The following is an 11,522-nucleotide window of genomic DNA, read 5'->3' as shown; positions in this document are numbered from 1 at the left end:
GAAAGATGCAATCTTATCGTTCTATCACTTCGACCCATTGGGGCTTTTCATACCTGGCGTCCACCGCATCGCCGAATATGCAAATGGACCTCTCACAATATCTCAATCTTCGCTTCCATTTTGACGCCAGTCGTTATTCTGAAACCTTTCGTGCAGGAGAAATCTGCTGTGAAATATCACAGTTCTAAGAAATATTAAGCGCTTTTATGGACTTCACGTAAAATGCCGCTACTATTACATAATATATATAGCAAATTTTATAAGAATGCATTAATAATATTGTGAAAAACACATTTGACAGCTCCCCTTTGGCTCCTACTTGGCCCACAACCTTGGAATTCTCTGGGAGCGGAAAAAGACTGGGATAAATATTCTCTTCTTGAAATTACGAAGCATATGCTTTAAGGTTAATGTTTAGCACGCGTAAATGTACTATCATTACGGTCATAACAAGAGGAATAATAACATAAGCATAATACCTTGGTGTTATGCCGTATTTCTTGCAATAAATAACAATGCGTGTTTCAACTCTGGGTACTCCAACATACGGGAACGCTTATTGGATTGTGTTCTCACAACCTCGCGCTACACGCTATCTGCCACCGTGTGTGCCCCATTTTACAGAGAAGCTAACGTTTCTGAGCGGATTTGTCTGACTAAGTAAAACACGGAGGTAAATGAGACACCGTTAAACGAGGTGCATATAGTATTTCGCATTTCTTTCTTCTTTCTCTTTCTCTCTTTCTCCTCTCTTATCTTTTCTTTTTCTTTCTCGCTCTCTCTCTCTCTCCTCTTTCTCTCTCTCTTTCTTTCTCTCTCTCTCTCTCTTTTCTCGCTTCTCTCTCTTACTCTCTTCTCGCGTAGTTTCGTAATATTATTGTATGCGGAGGCTTCCCATTAATTCGCCAAGGACCCTTGCATGTTCTGTCTTCTATCACTCACGCTAGGACCCCCGCAAATCACGACTGTCGAAGCATTGCGCGACTTTCTGCGGAAAGAAGTTGACAGAGAGCCAGATTTAATAAGATAACGACGCGAGACGCAGCTTCACGAAGAATGAAGAGCAACAACATGTTAACTATTCGTCCTGGGATAGCATCAAGTTTCCGCAGGCGGCACCTTTCATCAGAAAAGGTATCGGTATATACATTCGCACAGGCACGCACGCACGCACGCACGCACACGCTCACACACACAGAAAAAGAGACGCAGAGAGAGAGACTCGAGGAAAGAGAGAGAGAGAAAGAGAGAAGAGAGAGACGAGAGGAGAGACGAGATGAGATAGAGACGGAGCGAGAGAGAGAAGAGAGATGGAACCGACGGAGAGAGATTCCGAGAGAGCAGAGAGAGGAAATGAGAGAGAGGAGAGAGAGACGACGGCGACCGATTGAGGAGAGAGGAGAAAGAGAGAGAAAGACGAGAGAGAGAGACGGGAGAGAGAGAGGATGACGTCGAGAGAGAGAGAGAGAGAGAGAGAGAGAGAGAGAGAGAGAGAGAGAGAGAGATCTATTCATGTATGTATATGTTTATTTATTCATTTATTTATTCATTTATTTAATATCTACGCACAATTTTCAAGAAAGTTTCAAACAGCTGCAGTAACTAAATTATAGAGAGGAAAAATCGTTCCACGATCCATATAAATGCACTAAGTCATGTAATAAAAATTCTACTTCATGTTTTATTAGTTATATTGGCTCCAATTGTTTGTATAGATGTCCGTTGATTGATTGGTAATTTTCCGTTTGTTGCGAGCATGTTTCGATGCCACAAACGCGCATCATCACATAACTGAGATGTAGAACATATCCAAATATGGATATTTTTCAAATATCAGCAGCCTATAATGAAAAAGGAAAGCGATCATGTTTAATCAAACAGTCAGGGGCCCGTTGTCCAAATGACATCATAAATCTAGACGTCATTTATGGCGAGCCAAAGCGGAATTAATTGCAGGACATATATTTTATACATTCTAACAAATCTTTAATATCAGAACTTTTATTTTCTTATTTGAAACACTTTTTTCCCCATACTTTTTTCAAAAAATCATGTCAGAAAAAAATTATCATCAGAACGAATTTACGATGTACTATTTTCAAATTCAATGTCAGGAATTATTTTCATTCTGTAAAAATATTTTCATATCAGGAGCCAAAAAATCATGTCAGAATTTTTTTTTCATTAAAAAGAATTTACGATGTACTATTTTCAAATTCGATGTCAGGAATTATTTTTATTCAGTAAAAATATTTTCATACCAGGAGCACGTGGCCTTCCAGGAGCACGTGATCATTCAGGAGCACGTGACCGCAACGTCGGGTCATCTGGGCACTGACACACGAGGCAGCCAAAGTGATGGAATGCTGCACCCCTCACTGATCTCTACTATACTATTTTAGTTAAGTTAGTAGTAAGTTAGTATAGTAGAGATCAGTGGCACCACTGCTGAACATATGCCTTGTTGTGACATCATCGGTTTTTGCGGTCACGTGCTCCTGAATGATCACGTGCTCCTGGCACCCTCCTGCAAGGCCACGTGCTCCTGGTATAAAAATATTTTTACTGAATGAAAATAATTCCTGACATTGAATTTGAAAATAGTACATCGTAAATTCCTTCTGATGAACAAAAATTTCTGACATGATTTTTTGGCTCCTGATATGAAAATTTTTTACAGAATAAACATAATTCCTGACATTGAATTTGAAAATTGTACATCGTAAATTCCTTCTGATAATAATTTTATTCTGACATGGTTTTTTTGAAAAAAGTATGGAAAAAAAGTGTTTCAAATAAGAAAATAAAAGTCCTGATATTAAAAATTTGTTAAAATGTATAAAATGTATGTCCTGCAATTAATTCCGCTTTGGCTTGCCATAGTCATTGCATGTTCACATGGAGCATGTGCACGTTCACCAAGGTAATGACATCCTAGACTTGTGACAGTATGATCTATTTACGATGCTGATGATAGCAGGTCGCAGATCGTAGCTGGGGAGTACAGTTACAAGCATTTCCCTAAGACATCTATTGTTGTTGCGTCGACCCAAGACAGTGATGAGTTGTTCGCTTACTGCTCACAGGTCGCGCCGGAGGCTGGAAGACCCACTTCAAGGTTGCAGAGAGCGAGAAGATGGATAAGATCTACGAGGAGAAGTTCAGAGGAACGGGGCTTCAGCATTTATTCAAGGTCTGATGAACCTGAAGAAAAATGTTATAGTCTAACGAAGAAAGCAAACGTAGCGAACACAACCAGCTAGACAAACATGCATCAAGAATTACTCCAATTTCTGCTTTGGCGCGGCATCCAACGATATAAAACTGCAAGTTATTGCCGAGTATAGTCTCAGACTTTACTGTAGCTGATTCTACGTGCTAATACAGGCGCCCTGCAGAGAACTGCCGTACTTTGGGAGGCATCTGACTCAATAAACAGTGACGTAAATAAATATATTATAATATTCTGGGCAGGAGTAGCTGACTCTATGTACAGTCTCGCATCCCTGCTGAGTTTGGTCAGGTCTAATAGATACTACATTACTTATTTATTTATAGAGTTACATATCTTTTGCTTCTAACAACATGTGAATGTGTCTATAGCTCTATCTCGGTGACATACATATTTTGTTAGTACTTATAATACACCAACCAAGGTACGACAGAACATTGACCTGTTCACGATAAGCTTCGGTCTTTATGTCTTTTTGTAATGCGAATGCTCGTGTACTATTGTAGCGCAGCCAATAACAGCATTAGTATATGCTATATATATATATATATATTTATAAAAGAGCGCGATGTGAAATTTGGGCTAATTTCTTCGCTAATCACCTAATGATGTGTGACTCTTTAAGACGAGAATTAATTACTAGAAACTTGCAGATACTACTTGGAACCGAGACGCCAGCACGTGCAACCTATCGCGGGCAGGTGCACGATGTTGCGCAGCGATTTGAATTAAACTTATATTGATTGTGCGTAGATAGTACATACGCAACGATTACGAATGAAGATTTTCAGAATAAATAGATTGTTTTTTACGACCAGATATCTTGAATTGATTGGGCGAAACTTTAATAAAATTATTATCATATATTGATTATTACTTTTTTCCAAGTACTAGTGCATCTGGTTTACTTGTATTGTTTTATCGCGCGTAGTGCGTTTTGTTTGACATCAGCAAGGTGTGTGCTGCTCATGGCGTGTGTGCGTGCATACATGGTGTGTGTCTGCGTGCATATATGCCTGTGTGCGTGCATACATGCGTGTGTGCGTGTATACATGCGTGCGCGTGTGTGTGTGCGAGGATGCATGTGTGTGCGTGTATGGATAAGCGGTTGTGCCAAATTCGAAAAACCCGTTTTAGGCGTCGCTAAACTGGTTTTTAGCGGACGCGTAAAACACGCAGTTTATCGAGCGTAAAATCGGCGGTATCGACCGTAAAACACGCAGTTATGCGGCCCCGATATTGATAGTTTAATTTGATAAACCCGGTTTTACGTCGATAAACTGGGTTTTCAGTTCTCCCCTCTCCCCCTCCTCCTCCAGGCCAGCATCCCTTCTCCCGCCTCCTCGCTTCTCACCAGCTTGGCTCGCCCTCCTCGCTTCTACACGCACCTTCTCCAATTCTCACCCTGCCTCCGTTCTCCAACCAGCTTCTCCTCTCCTAGCCTTTTTCACGCAGCTTGCTCCCTTGCTTCGCTCATCCTTATACTGCAGCTCCGCTTCTCCCCCTCCTCTCGCCGCCTCCTCCTTGCATGCGGCACGGCAAGCTCTCACCCTCCTATCTTCTCGGATGCACTCAGCTTCTCCCCTCCTCCTTGCTCCACCAGACTTCACCCCTATCCTCATTCTTACACTAGGCTCTCCCTACTCGAATTATTAGCGCGTGCACAAAAAACTGGGTTTTACGGTCTAGAAGACCCGTTTTCGAATATTGGCACAAACAGCTTCGATATGATAGTTAATTGATAAACGAGCCGTTTTAAACGTACGATAAAGCCTAGTTTACGATTCGTAAAGCCCAGGTTGTATCACGTAAAACGGCGGGTTTTATGGGCAAATTAAAGCTATGCAAATTATCGGCCGAATAAACCGCGGATTTACGTCGATAAAACCCGGTTTTACGTCGATAACGCCGGTTTTACGTCGATAAAGCTGGGTTTTACGTTCAGTAAAAGGCCCAGTTTATCGCGACGTAAACGGCGGGTTTCGAATATTGGCACAAACCGCTTTCCATATTCGTGCATGCGTTTGTGCGTACTTATGCGTGACAAAAGAAAGTTCAACGTACGGGGGGGAGATAAAGATGATACTAAAGTTTATAAGAGGCGTATGGTTAGGCTCATAGTCAAATACGAAGCCAGGGGGGGGGACCGGGGTTATTAGCGGCGATGCGGCAACTGACATTACATTGGCAATCTACCGAGAGCTGCGAGGCGTGAGAGGCCGGTGCATCCAACGGAGCTGGCAGGGCTTGCCGCAGGCGGTACTAACCGATAAAACCCAAGTGATACCCAGCCCCGCAGTTAAATAACCGACGTTATAACACCAATATATCACGATAACACAGTGCGCAGTTCGTAAGTCCTGTACTTAGGGTGATCAAACGAGGAAGGTTGGCTATACCAGCTCATTACAGATAGGATTAGAATATAGTCTAGCGTATAGATGGAGGAACAGCAGCCCGCAATACCGACCTCATCATGTGTGGTATAATAAGTAGGGGTTTAGGGCTCCAAAAAGAGGAAAGTGTTCACTTTTTGATAAAGACACCAATTGGGGCGAGGAGCGAGTGAGGGATAGGCTGCTTAACAGCGAAGTAGAGGTGACCGGCCACGAAATCGGCCTTAAAAGTGGGCGTGGCATGCGAATTTCAATGGCCTACCATAGGAATTTCAAAATACATATTACTTAGACTATATGCAAGCAGCTTAGCTAATAACATTTTAGTGACTTTATTTATATCGACTGTGGTTTAGAGCACGAGTGAACATAATTAAGGTAATATTTAAATATGATACCATATGTTTTCTACATTTGGCATATTTTCAAAATGGCTCGCCGGTGAAAGTGCCAAACATACCATATGATTGGCGTATTGCAATTCTATCAATAATATTTCTTGCAGTGATTTGTAAGTGCTAAGTTATGGTGTATAGGGTACATGAGGCAACCAATAAGCGCTAACATTTATATGTCATTACATAATTTACTCGCTCATTGCATATTTTCAAATATGGCTGCAGCCTATGAAATGCCATAAATACTAGTATGCTTTGGCCGTATTTTCAATTCTAAATAAATATTTTTGAGTGATTGTAATTAAAACTAATTAAAATTATACATTTAAAATAGTGAATTCTTATTGGTGTTGACTTCTGTTGAGCAGTGAGAGAGAGAGAGAGAGAGAGAGAGAGAAGAGAGAGAACACAGAGAAAAAGAGAGATATAAGAGAGAGACAGATCAGACACCAGATATATATATATATAGAGGAGAGAAGAGTGAATTTCTGTTATTATGTGAGAGAGGGAGAGGGAGAGAGGTACGGGTTCGTTGGGCGGAGTGGGGATTTTAGTGTTTTGGCTGCGAGTGTTTGGTTATTAAGCTGGGTTCGGTTATCTAATTATTCTGGCTCGCTGATTTCAAGAGCGCTCGAGAAGTTGAATGACTGCGGAGTTCACGAACGTGTGTAGCTATTGGGCTCTGGGTGCTCATCGATCCTCGGCTACTCTGCTATACCATCTCTCGATGCCTCTAGCCGGAATGCATCTCTCTCTCGTGGCCTCTCCTCTCCTCTCTGCTTACTCTGGCTGCGTCTCAGCGCGATATCTCCTCTCTCTCTCTTCCGATCGTCATACCTGCTCTGTCGCCTGTCTCGTGTCTCTGTCTCTGTCTCTGTCTTCTGTCTCTGTCCTTCTCTGTCTGGCTCTCTCTCTGCTCATATCTCTACGATCGATCTCTCTCTGGCTCATGCTCTGCTGCTCGTCATCTCTGCTGCTCTGCTCCTGCTATTTCGGTGCTCTCTCTCTCTCTCTCTCTCTCTCTCGAGGGGGGGGGAGTCGCGGGTGGCGTGTGCTCTCTCTACTGCCTTATCTCTATCGTCTGCTCGCTGTCTGTCTCTCTGCTCGCTGCACCGTCACTTCGTACTGCTCTGCTCTCTCTCTCTCTCTCGATCCTCTCCTCTCTGGATCAATGCTCTCTCTCTTCTCTCTCTCTCTCGTCTGGCTGCTCTTCTCTTCGTTCTCTCTAGCTGTCTGGGGCTCGCTTCCTCTGTGTGTGCGTGTGTACGTGTGCGTGTGTGTGGGCGGTGTGGTGCGCGGCGTGTGTGCTGTGTGTGTGCGCGGGCGCACGCAGTGTGTGTATACTGTGTGTGGTGGCCGACTGTGCGTGTGTGCGTGTGTGCGTGTGTGCGTGCGTGTGGCGTGTGTGCGTGTGTGTGCGTGGGCGGTGTGTAGCATGTGGGTGTGTATCTCTCTTTCATCTCTGTGTCTCCATGCTGTCTTTCTCTCTCTCTCCTGCCGTTCCCTGCTCTTCTCTTCTCGGAATCGCTTTATGCAAATAACGACGATACAGGCATGCCGATGTGGTATAGAGGCATTCAGTCTAGGTATGGCATGGACAATCATACACTGGCCTGAGAGCGCGCAAATTATTAAACACGAAACTAGAGCAGTAGGGCACCGCACGGAGAGGGCACTACCTCCGCCAGGCAAAGTAACTGGTATGTGTATAGTATATAATATATATACTGTATATATGTATACCACATTATACTGTAAAGGCTGGGAGCACACGAAGCGTATTTTTTCGCACGATCGCGAGCGAATATAAAATCGCCAGCGGAATTTACACCACGATGGCACGAAGGGGCTAGCACGTAGGCGAATTTGAGAGCGTACGCGTATCGCCACTCGAGGCGGAAAGCACACAGGCGCGGGCATCACATGACGACGAATCACGGACATCAGCATGATATCAACAAACAACTCCGATTTGGTATTACAAAAAATGATCAGCTCGACAGAAATACGCCCGGACACGGGCACAGCCCGCGAGCGCATTTGGCCAGCGTAAATTAATCGCCATAATCGCCGCGTAAATATCGGCCTGAAATATCTTAACATTTTGATAGCGGGCGAATTCGTACGGGCGTACGAATCGCGTCGACGTGAACCGGGACACAGGGCAGAATTTTGCGAGCGATTTAAAAATCGGCAGCCGAATCGGGGCGAAAAAATACGCAATCGTGTGCCCCTACCTATAAGCGAGCTGCTGCTCCGAATCGATCGCGCGAACACTACACCACACACACACGCACACACAGCAGCACACACTCACCGGCACCCATCACACACACACAACACATCACACACACACAACCAGCGCACCAGCAGCGGCACGCACGCAGACAGGCACGCAACGCACAGAACGCACAATAGACCACACACACAAAGTAGACACACACTACGAAACGCACAACACACAGCGAAACGAGCACACACACACGAACGGGCACGAACGACACACGAACGCGCACGAAGCGCACGAAGACCGATTACATTTACCTCCCCTCTCCAATCCGTTTACTGTAACGTAACGTCGGCAGTGGGGCGGAGGTAACAACCGCAGCTATAACGAGCTCTACGGATCCTAGAACTCGGCTCACCCGTCCTGCCTATCCGTTCCTCGCTGAGCCCCTCCTCCTCAACGCTGCCTCTTCCGGACCTACATTCCGGCGATGTGCATATCTACTCGCTCTCTTCCTGTCTCTGTTGCCGCTGGCTTCGATCCGCGACTCCTCCCTTTCACAGACCCTCGTGATCAGGCCAAAATCTTCTGCTCTCCGCTTCCTTTTCGCAAGTGAGCGAGAGTGAGAGGAAGATTATAATAGGCAAAGAAGACACAAGGGAGACGAGAGAGCGAAGAGAGAGAGAGAGCGAGAGAGAGGAGAGAGAGAAGATAGAGAAGAGGAGAGAGAAGAGAAGAGAGAGAGAGAGAGAGAGAAAGAGAGAGAGAAGAGAGAGAGAAGAGAGAGAGAAGAGAGAAGATAGGTGGGAGGCGAAGAGAGAGAGAGAGAGAAGAGAGAGAGAGAGAGTAGAGTAAAGAGAGAGAGAGGAGAGTATAGGTGGGAGGGAAGAGAGCATAGAACGGGCGGGGAGAAAGAGATGATGATGACACCACCGATGACAGCTTAGATAATGATAGAGCATGCACACCCTTAGAATGGCGCGCGGGGCAGGTGAGCGCAGCGCAGCGTGTGTGTGTGTGTGTGTGTGTGTGTGTGTGTGTGTGCGCGCGCGCGTGCGTACGTGCGTGCGTGCGTGCGCTTGCGTGCGTGCGTGCGTGTGTAGCTCGCAGACAGGCGCTGATTTTTGTGAATTTGCTGTTTGTAGAATTTAACAAGGCTGACAATAATTTCGCGGAAGGATTTTTTTTTTATATCACGCGACCAGGTTGGACCCTAACCCTAACTCAAACGCTAAGCCTAACCAGACCCATATAGCCATGTTTAATATCAGGAGTTACGATATAGAGATATAGTCTATATTATACACTCTTGTTAATATTATTGTAGTAAGAAAATCACAACTACACAGGTGAATTCACTGGATTTGTAGTAAAGCTGTAAGAACTCAAGAATGACACATTAAGCCAGAAATAACGCACAATAGTGTTTAATCAAGAAGATTCATAGTTCAGTAACAAGCTTCTATCTCCAAATCAATTAAAAGCATTGCCGCTTCTAACACAAATCACTATAGCCGCACAACTCTACTCGACCGATTACATCATGCTGTCTACTGTCTACTAGCTAAACTACACTATTTCTCTCCCTCCTGAATTCGACACGCGCTTTTGCTTTTATATGAGCGACGAACTGGTCGTCTCTGCTCGCTTCACGTGACGCAGTTTTCCCACTTCATTGCCAAATACGGTTCCCAAAACGAGCAGATTAAGCAAAGCGACCAGGCGACTTCCCCGCTGTTCGCGGCTTGGCTTAAAATTCTACTGCGCGATTCGACACACGAGTCCCTCCCTGGCCTCTTTTCAGGTCTGAGTTAATTCCAGAGCCCCCCATTTTTGACTTCGCAGTGGCACATACCTACCATAATGTGGTTAATAATTTAATGTGTGTTATAACCTTTCCTAATAACACGCACCAAGGTCAAACGTCGAACGCAATAATGCAAGTCATGCAGCCGCAGATCTTCCCGCTCGCGATGGACTGTATCACCAGGGGCGGATCCAGGGTTTTTGAAAGGGCGTTGTCCATGAAGAAATAAAGAGCTCTATTTACTGCTTAATTTTTCTGGTGTTTTAATTAGCTGCCGAATGCCCTAGGGGCCACTTAGCGGGGGGGGACCTCCCACAAAAAAATTTAAAAAATGGGCGCATTCTGAGAGCATCTGAGCAGTAATTTTGATGTCTAGAATGCAAGATAGAATTTCAAATTTTTAGCAGAAAACTATCTTTTAATTTTCTACCGCACGCACGTATACGTACATACAGGAACAACGTGGGTGCAGACGATAGTCATGTACGTCATGAACGACGCAATCTCGACAAGTTCGGCGACAAGAAAGACGAAGACTAATTTCCGATGCTGGATACTGATGGATGTCACCGGAGAACCGATATACCCGACATCAGCGCCATGCCTCCTGCGCGGCCTGATGAAGACTCACATCCGTTCAGGTATCTGTGCAAGACATCCGGGAGAGACGCAAAAACAAAAGGTACGCACGCGCGCGCGGCGAGCGTCTGCAGCGCGGGAAAATATGCTGATGTGCGTCCGGGAAAATATCTGGATGAGAGTTAGAATACCGGATTGATATGTGCGGGAGGTATACGAAAGAAAGAAATCCATTCGTCTGTATTCGGTACCGGCTCTATTTCACTATGGGACTCCGATACATTAATCATCAACCCTAACCCTAACCTTAACCCTAACCATAACCATAACCCTAACTCAAGCTCCAACCATAATCATAATGCTAATTCTAACTCCATGTCAGCTAGTCGGATGTATAGAGCCTGTGACATTTGTATGGGTGTAATAGGTCAGTAACAGCACACGTTACTTGCACATTCTAGATCGTCTACGTTACTAGGAATCCGAAAGATGCGATCGTATCGTACTATCACTTCGACCCATTGGGCTTTTCGATACCTGGCGTCACCGATCCCGAATATTGCAAATGGACCTTCTCGCAATATCTCAACTGTTTCTTCCATGACGCCGGTACGTTATTCAGAATCTTCGTGCAGGAAAATCTGCTGTGAATATCACAGATAAAAATATTAAGCGTTTGCGATTTCACGTAAAAATGGTACTATTGCATAATTATATAGTGGGGACTTCTATAACAATAATTGATAATTTTGTGAAACACATTTGACCAGTTCCCTTTGGCTCCTACTGGACACAACCTGGAATTCTGGGAGCGAAAAGACTGGGATAATATTCTCTTCTTGAAATACGAAGATATGCTTAAAGTAAGTTTAGCACCGTAAAC

At 44.6% G+C, this 11,522-nt stretch overlaps 1 long non-coding RNA gene across 1 annotated transcript; it reads left to right on the top strand.

Annotated features, from left to right (window-relative positions):
- The first annotated feature begins 1,007 nt into the window (after window positions 1-1,007).
- On the top strand, window positions 1,008-3,448 carry LOC106818725. The gene is made up of 2 exons (XR_001395287.1): window positions 1,008-1,134; window positions 3,087-3,448. It is a non-coding gene; the product is annotated as an uncharacterized LOC106818725 (long non-coding RNA).
- The last annotated feature ends 8,074 nt before the right edge of the window (window positions 3,449-11,522 follow it).

Source organism: Priapulus caudatus, unplaced genomic scaffold (genome assembly GCF_000485595.1).
Source record: "Priapulus caudatus unplaced genomic scaffold, Priapulus_caudatus-5.0.1 Scaffold37, whole genome shotgun sequence".
NCBI classification, from domain to species: domain Eukaryota; kingdom Metazoa; phylum Priapulida; class Priapulimorpha; order Priapulimorphida; family Priapulidae; genus Priapulus; species Priapulus caudatus.
This window is presented reverse-complemented; position numbering and strand designations above follow the sequence as displayed.